General features: G+C 46.1%; 1 pseudogene; it reads left to right on the forward strand.

The window, feature by feature from the left end:
* The first annotated feature begins 262 nt into the window (after positions 1–262).
* Positions 263–6095, forward strand: LOC144146979 (uncharacterized; annotated as a pseudogene).
* The last annotated feature ends 694 nt before the right edge of the window (positions 6096–6789 follow it).

The raw sequence follows: 6789 nt of genomic DNA on the forward strand, positions 1-6789 counted from the left end.
AGCAGAGCATACAACGGCGGGAGCTGCGCGAGCCTTTCGCGATAAATGTGAAAGCTGCTGTGGCAGCACGCTCTGTGGAATGGGCAATGACCAGCTGGTCCGCTTTTCTGCGATAGCTGGGCTGCCGAAGCCCATGCATCATAAGTCATTTGCTGCGATCGGTCGGAAAATGCACGGCGCAGCAACGAGTGCTGCCTCAAAAAATCTTGAGACATCTAAGCAGTTCACGAGGAGTGAAGTCGGTAAAGACAACGTTGCCGTGATGTACGATGGCACGTGGCAGAAACGGTGCCACAAGAGCCACAATGGTATTGGCACCTAGAGGTGAAAAACTGAAGGATCCTGTGATCCACAAGTTACAAACCTATTATCACGTTGCCATCACAAGCAACAGGGGCAGCGTTCGAGGCATGCACCAGGCCATTTGGGCTTCTTACTTTCATTCTTGTTCGTCCGATGGTGCGAGCAGTCACAAGTACTACCCAGCTGGCGCAACATCCTGGTGCAAGCACAGGCGTGCCGAAGCCTTGAGTGAACTGGCACCTGCCCACACACCACTGCTCACCAAGGCACAGGGGAAGGCAGTCCTGCCTGTTTACAAGAGGTTGACCAGCGAGGAGCTGCTCACACGCTGTGTTCGGGGCAAAACACAAAGCGCAGCAGAGTCGCTGAAGAGTAAGATATGGCTCCTCTGCCCGAAGACACGATTTGCCTCCCGGTTTGTTGTGGAGGTGGCTGCTGCCTTGGCAGTTTTGTGGTTCAGCCAAGGGCACTCCAGCTTTGAACGTGTCCTGGAGGAGCTGGGTTTGCTTCCAACTGAACATCGGGTTGTGCTCGGCGCATCTCAAGACAACAGACGGCAGAAAAAAAAATGTCTGCCAAACAGACTCGGAAGCGAGGGCACATCGGCGTACGCTAAAAAAGAAATCTCGAGACGCGGAGTCTGCTCGGAAGAGCTGTGAGGGCCAAACCTATGGTGCAGGCTGCTTCTAGTGGCAGTGGCTGCTGGGTGGACATTTTTTCGCATTTATGCGCAAGTTTCACCACAGCATGGGCAGTGCTTTGTAAATAAACTTTCCATTTTACTTTCAAATGCGTTTTTCTCTGAACGTAATATTTAGCAACTTTTTGAGTTTGCCCCCCTTCTTTTTGGCACTTCTAATGCTCGTATCCGAATGAAATTTTCCCCACATATTCTCTAAAGCATGAGGAGTGCCGTTATCTAAAAGAAACTTTGATACCACTTATTTTTTTATTACAAGAAAATAATTAACTCATACTGACTTTCTTACAATTGAGACTTCCCAGATTTAAATTTTTTGCCTGTTTTATCGTGCTTTGTGTGTACATTGAAGTTAGTTTTCGGCATTCTACTGTCTATGAGGAATAATATGAGCCATCAATGAACTAAGCACGGCAGTTTAGTTGGAGAAAAAGTGGGGGCAAAAATGCTAACATTTTACGCATTTTCATGGTGCAACGTACGAACTATGCAACTCACAATAAAATCAATTACATTTTTTAAATCAACACAAAAAACTATGTTAGCAGCCTGAATTTCATTCCTCTACCATGAATATTAAAAAAAAGTGTCTTCGAGTAGCATCTCCCCTTAATCACGACTAGGAGGAGGAGGAGGAAGAAACTTTATTTGCACCAGTCAAAGGCACAGAGTAAGCTCAGTGCCCCCCCCCCCATCAGTCGGCCGGGATCCCTTGGGACACGGCGGCTTCTAAGGCGAGACCGATGACTTTTCGCTGAGTGCTTGAGGTCAGGCTGAGTAGCAGGACCTCCCAGGATGCAGTATTTCTATGAGGTTTGTTGTAAGAGGGACACGTCCACGCCATGTGGACGAGGTCCGCGACGCCGTTACAGTTCTTGCATCTAGAGTCGTATACTTTGGGGTGCCATTTGCTGTATAATAAAGGGTTTGCGAAAACCCCGGTTTGTAATTTCCTCCAGTAGACCTCTTCTTTCCTGCTAAGCTGTGGATTAGCCGGGGGAAGTACCTTACGCGCTAGTCTATAATGTTGGGTAATTTTGTGAAAATTTCCCAGTTCCTCTACCCTCGGGGATGGTTGTACAAACGGGTCTAGGGCATCCTCGGCGATCGTCCGGAAAGTAAGACCTCGGGCGGCCGCATGCGCCTTTTCGTTCCCGATGAGACCCCGATGAGCTGGAGCCCAAATAAGCGTTGCCTGTTCCGCTGTCACTTCCGCATTTGCGAGAATTTTCCAGGCAGCGTTGGAAATCCTGCCTCGGTCGTAATTTCTAATGGCTGACTTAGAGTCGCTAACTATCACCCTCGTTCCTGGCTTAGTAAGCGCCAGGGCGATGGCAGCCTCCTCAGCATCTTGCGTGTCGCAACTAAGTATTGTGCAGCACGAGTGCGGGACGCCGTCTTCCGTTACTGCCACTGCCGTGTAAGCTTTCTTTCCTATGTGTTCTGCGGCGTCGGTGTATAGGACGTCCGTCCTGCCTCCCTATCTGATTTGCAGGGTGATGGCCCTGCTCCTACGTCTGCCCTCGTGATATGCCGGATTCATGTTCCTGGGCAGGGGCGATATTGTTAGCCTTTCTCTAACATTCTTAGGGAGGTCCTTCATGTCCTTTGCAATCTCTCTGGATTTGTAACCCAGTCGTTCTAGTATTCTCCGACCTGTTCTGCTGCCTAGCAGTCGTTGTTGCTGTGACGCCCTGGTCGCCTCGATGAGCTCTTCTATGGTGTTCGAGACGCCTAGGCTGAGTATCTTGTCCGTCGAGGTGTTCGGGGGAAGACCAAATGCACTTTTGATACCTTTTCTTATGATAATGTCTAACTTACTTTTCTCTGCCTTGGTGAGTTTCAGGAACGGGGCAACAAACAGAATGCGGCTAACGCCAAAGGTCTGAAACAGCCTGAGGAGGTTTGCTTCCTTCATCCCACCGTGTTTGTTAGATATGCGTTTTAACATTCTACAGATTTGCTCTATACTGTTTTCTAGTTTCCTAATTGTCTCTGTGTTTTTGCCATTTGCCTGGACGTAAAGTCCGAGTACCCTGATGCGTTCTACCGCGGGTATCGGTCTTCCGCCGGCTCTCAGCATTATGTCATAATCGTTTCGAAAGGCCTTCCTAAAATTGTTTGGAACAATGAACAGGACTAAGTTCAGTTAGGTGTCCTCAACATTTCACAGAAGTGCAGAGCAAAAGATGTTTTGAAGAACGACTTAGAAATACTGATGGCCAGAAATGAGCAGCCAGAATGTTACGGCCTCTCTTAACTCCAGACTCCTAACGTCAGCTTAAAACAACTAAAAAACACCTTATGGAGTAGCACCACTATTAAACGTTCATAACATGATTAGGCTCTACTTAAAAGGTATGTCACCACCTTTGAAAAGGCATAATTTTATAAAAATGACTTTTTTTCTTTTTTAGATTTCCAGAATACCCAAAGATTCAAAAATGTTGTGCAGAAAGAATTATGTTTCTATCCTTTTTGGTTAAAAAGTTACAGCCTAATTTCTAACAGCTGGTGAACCGTTCCGAAACCGAAACTAATGTGGTGTGGTAGCAAAAATTGACAACTCAGTGAAAATCAGCGGTGTATATTGAATTCTTTCTGTTAGGTTCTGGTCTAATACATAAAGATAATCCAAAATAAATTTGAGATGCTTTCTGTTTTTTAAACATCGCTTTAAACGTAGGGGGACGCATGACGTAAGGGGTACGCATGACGCTAGAGGCGTCTCAGGTGCTCACTTTGCGCGCGCTTTATGCTACTGCTGTGAGAGCTTCGGGGCCGTCCTGTTGATCGGTATTCTCTTTACTAGCGAAAGTAAAGCATTGGCAGAACGTTTTAAATGCAGAGCATTTCAGTAACTCACGATGTCACCCGCGTTGGCGTCCGTAGTCCGCACCACACCCCTCCATACTATATAAAAAAAAAGAAATTCTATCCGGCGCCAGGTTTCGATCCCTCGACCCCGCGGGCGGAACGCAATATACTTCGTGCTCTAACCACTGCGCCACAAAGCCAACACAGATTTGGAGGCTACAGACGTGCCTTATATCCTTGACTCATTCAAATTACTGCTGACGAGCGCTCTCTCGTCAGCAGTTGCCACAAGTGCAACAGCATTAACGTAACGCAAACTACTTAACGTCGTGCGCCCCCGGAAATCATCTGCATTTGATCGTGCCCCTCGCGAAGGTTCTGTGTTTCAATGCGTCTTCCTACTGGCCAGTACACTCGTCGCCATCTGTCGGATGTTGTGCGAACCCTTTGCGGCTGATGGCGCGGATTTGAAACGACATTTGCATATGATCAAACTGAAAGGCTCTCCAAGAAAAGCAAATACCATGGCCAGCGTTTCTACAGTGGATGTTGTTTTAAACCGTTTTTTTATAAGAAGTTATGGCCAAGTTCCGGGTAAAAAGGCGACTGAAACGAACGTTTCGTGGAAATCGGCACACGGTGAATGCTCCGACCTAAGACCATGCGGACGTCAATGTTTCGGCGAGTGCTGCAAAGCTTGGGGACGTGGACAACAACTGTGAAGTGCCCCTACAAGACCCTTTACTGCAAGGTAATAGGATTATTGATGTGGAGATTCTGTCGTCTGTTTTTGCAAAATTGGCCTGCCCAGAATGCAAGACGACGTCACTCCGATTGGAAGAATCCTCGCAGCAGGGAATATCTTTTGCATACGTCGTTGTTTGTGACGCCTGCGCATTTGGACATTCTTTTCAATCGTCAAAAAAGGCTGGAAGTGCTATTGAGAATAACCTTCGTCTTGTCTACGCTATGCGACAGCTTGGCAAGGGTTATTCTGGAGCTGTAACGCTGGCGAAAGTAATGAACATGCCACCACCGCCTTGGCATTCTGCCTACCAAAAGATATCTACCAAGCACTGTAAAGCGGCAGAGAGTGTTGCGTCTGAGTCAATGGCAAATGCCGCTGCTGAAGTGCGTTGTGTTGTGCAAACTACTGAGTGTGGTGTATCAGGGGATGGCACTTGGCAAAGGCGTGGACATTCTTCATTGAACGCCTGCGTCTCCTTAATATCTGTTGATACTGGCAAAGTTATTGACGTAGAAGGTATGTCAAGTAAATGTAGGGCATGCGATTTGAAAAGCAAGTTGAACCCAACAAGTGTGCTGCATTTATGGAATGGAAGGCAAACCATACCCAGTGCCCGGCGAACTACAGCGGTAGTGCTGGTGTCATGGAGGCCGATGGGCTTTATCGTATGTTCGAGCGTGCAGAAAGAAGTCGTCAATTAAAGTATGTAGACTTCTATGGAGATGGCGACTCCAAGAGCCACGCGGCAGTAAAGGATCTATATGGTCCAAATAGCGTGCGGAAACTGGAGTGCATTGGACATGTACAGTAGGGTGCCGCCTACGAAAGTTGAAAAAAACTGTTCGTGGACTAGGAGGCAAAGGAAAGCTAACCGACGTTCTCATCGACCGGCTGCAGCACTACTATGGTATTGCCATCAGAGCGAATGTGGGAGACCTGCACGCAATGAAGCAAGCAACATTAGCAAGCCTGTTTCATTGCAGTTCAAAAGATGAAGCACCAAGGCATGGTCTGTGTCCCCTGGGTCCCGAGAGTTGGTGCGGGTTTAATCGACAGAAAGCACTCGGTGGTGGACGCTACAAGCACAAGGGAGGCCTTTCCGATGAGGTACACAACCAAGTGAAGCCAGTGTATGCTGACCTTTCTAAGGAGGAGCTCCTAAGCAAGTGCCTCCACGGAAAAACCCAAAATGCCAATGAGAGTTTCAACAGTATGATTTGGCAACGGGTACCCAAAGACGTCCACGTGGGCTTGCCTGTCCTACTTTTTGGTTTATATGACGCTGTGTGCCACTTCAATAATGGAAGCAGAAGCACAGCTGATATTTTGAGAGAAGCAGGCATCGAACCTGGCCACCATACTCTCTTAGCATGTCGCAGTAGTGACCGGTACCGTGTGAAGAAGGCCCAGCGTCACTCAACGGATGAGGAAAAACAATTTCGCAAAAAAAGACGGGCAGCTACAAAAGCCAAACGAGAGTGTTTGGCAGCTAACGAGGGCCCTAGCTATGAACCAGGTAAATTTTAACTTTCTACGATGTGATTCTCTTGTTTGCTCATGGACTGGAAAACTTTATCCTTGTTTTTCTCAAAACTTGATTTTTTGTACTTTCTTGCTACGCAAACAGTCATAATTTATAAACAAATGCAGCATTTTCAATGAAACTTTCCCTACTCATTTCTTTATTACCAACGTATGCAATGAACTAGGATAATTGAAAACGAATGGTAAGTTTTTATGTAATCAAGTTTTATTTTACAGAATCCAGTAAAAAAGGCGAATTGTTTCGCTTTCTTCGGACTTTTTGCTGTAACTTGATTCCCATATATCGGATCGCAAAGATCCTAGTTAGTTGCACAGCCTGGATAGTTGGGTACCCCTGTGCCCAGTAGTTTACAATTTCTGCACAGCTTTCGTAAGTTATGAATGTTCGCGTAACAGCTAAGGTTGAGCAATTTTTCGTCACTAACAAGTGCCAATATAATTTTTTTCACTCTTTTTTTATTTTAAATACCACTTATAACGGTCTTTCATAAGGTCAATGTAAAATAAAAGTTTTGGTGTTAAAATTAAAAAAATATCAAAGCTGAGATAACTACGCAAAAAGTTTCGTTTGTATATGAAGATTTTAATGCCAACCGTTCAGTATAACATATTTTAAATCAATTCCAATATTTGCATGCAATGCATCAGAAAGCTTTAAATAAATACCCTTTTTACA

The sequence above is a fragment of the Haemaphysalis longicornis genome, unplaced genomic scaffold, assembly GCF_048455015.1.
Source record: "Haemaphysalis longicornis isolate Haplotype H1 unplaced genomic scaffold, Haemaphysalis longicornis Haplotype H1 scaffold_1, whole genome shotgun sequence".
NCBI classification, from domain to species: domain Eukaryota; kingdom Metazoa; phylum Arthropoda; class Arachnida; order Ixodida; family Ixodidae; genus Haemaphysalis; species Haemaphysalis longicornis.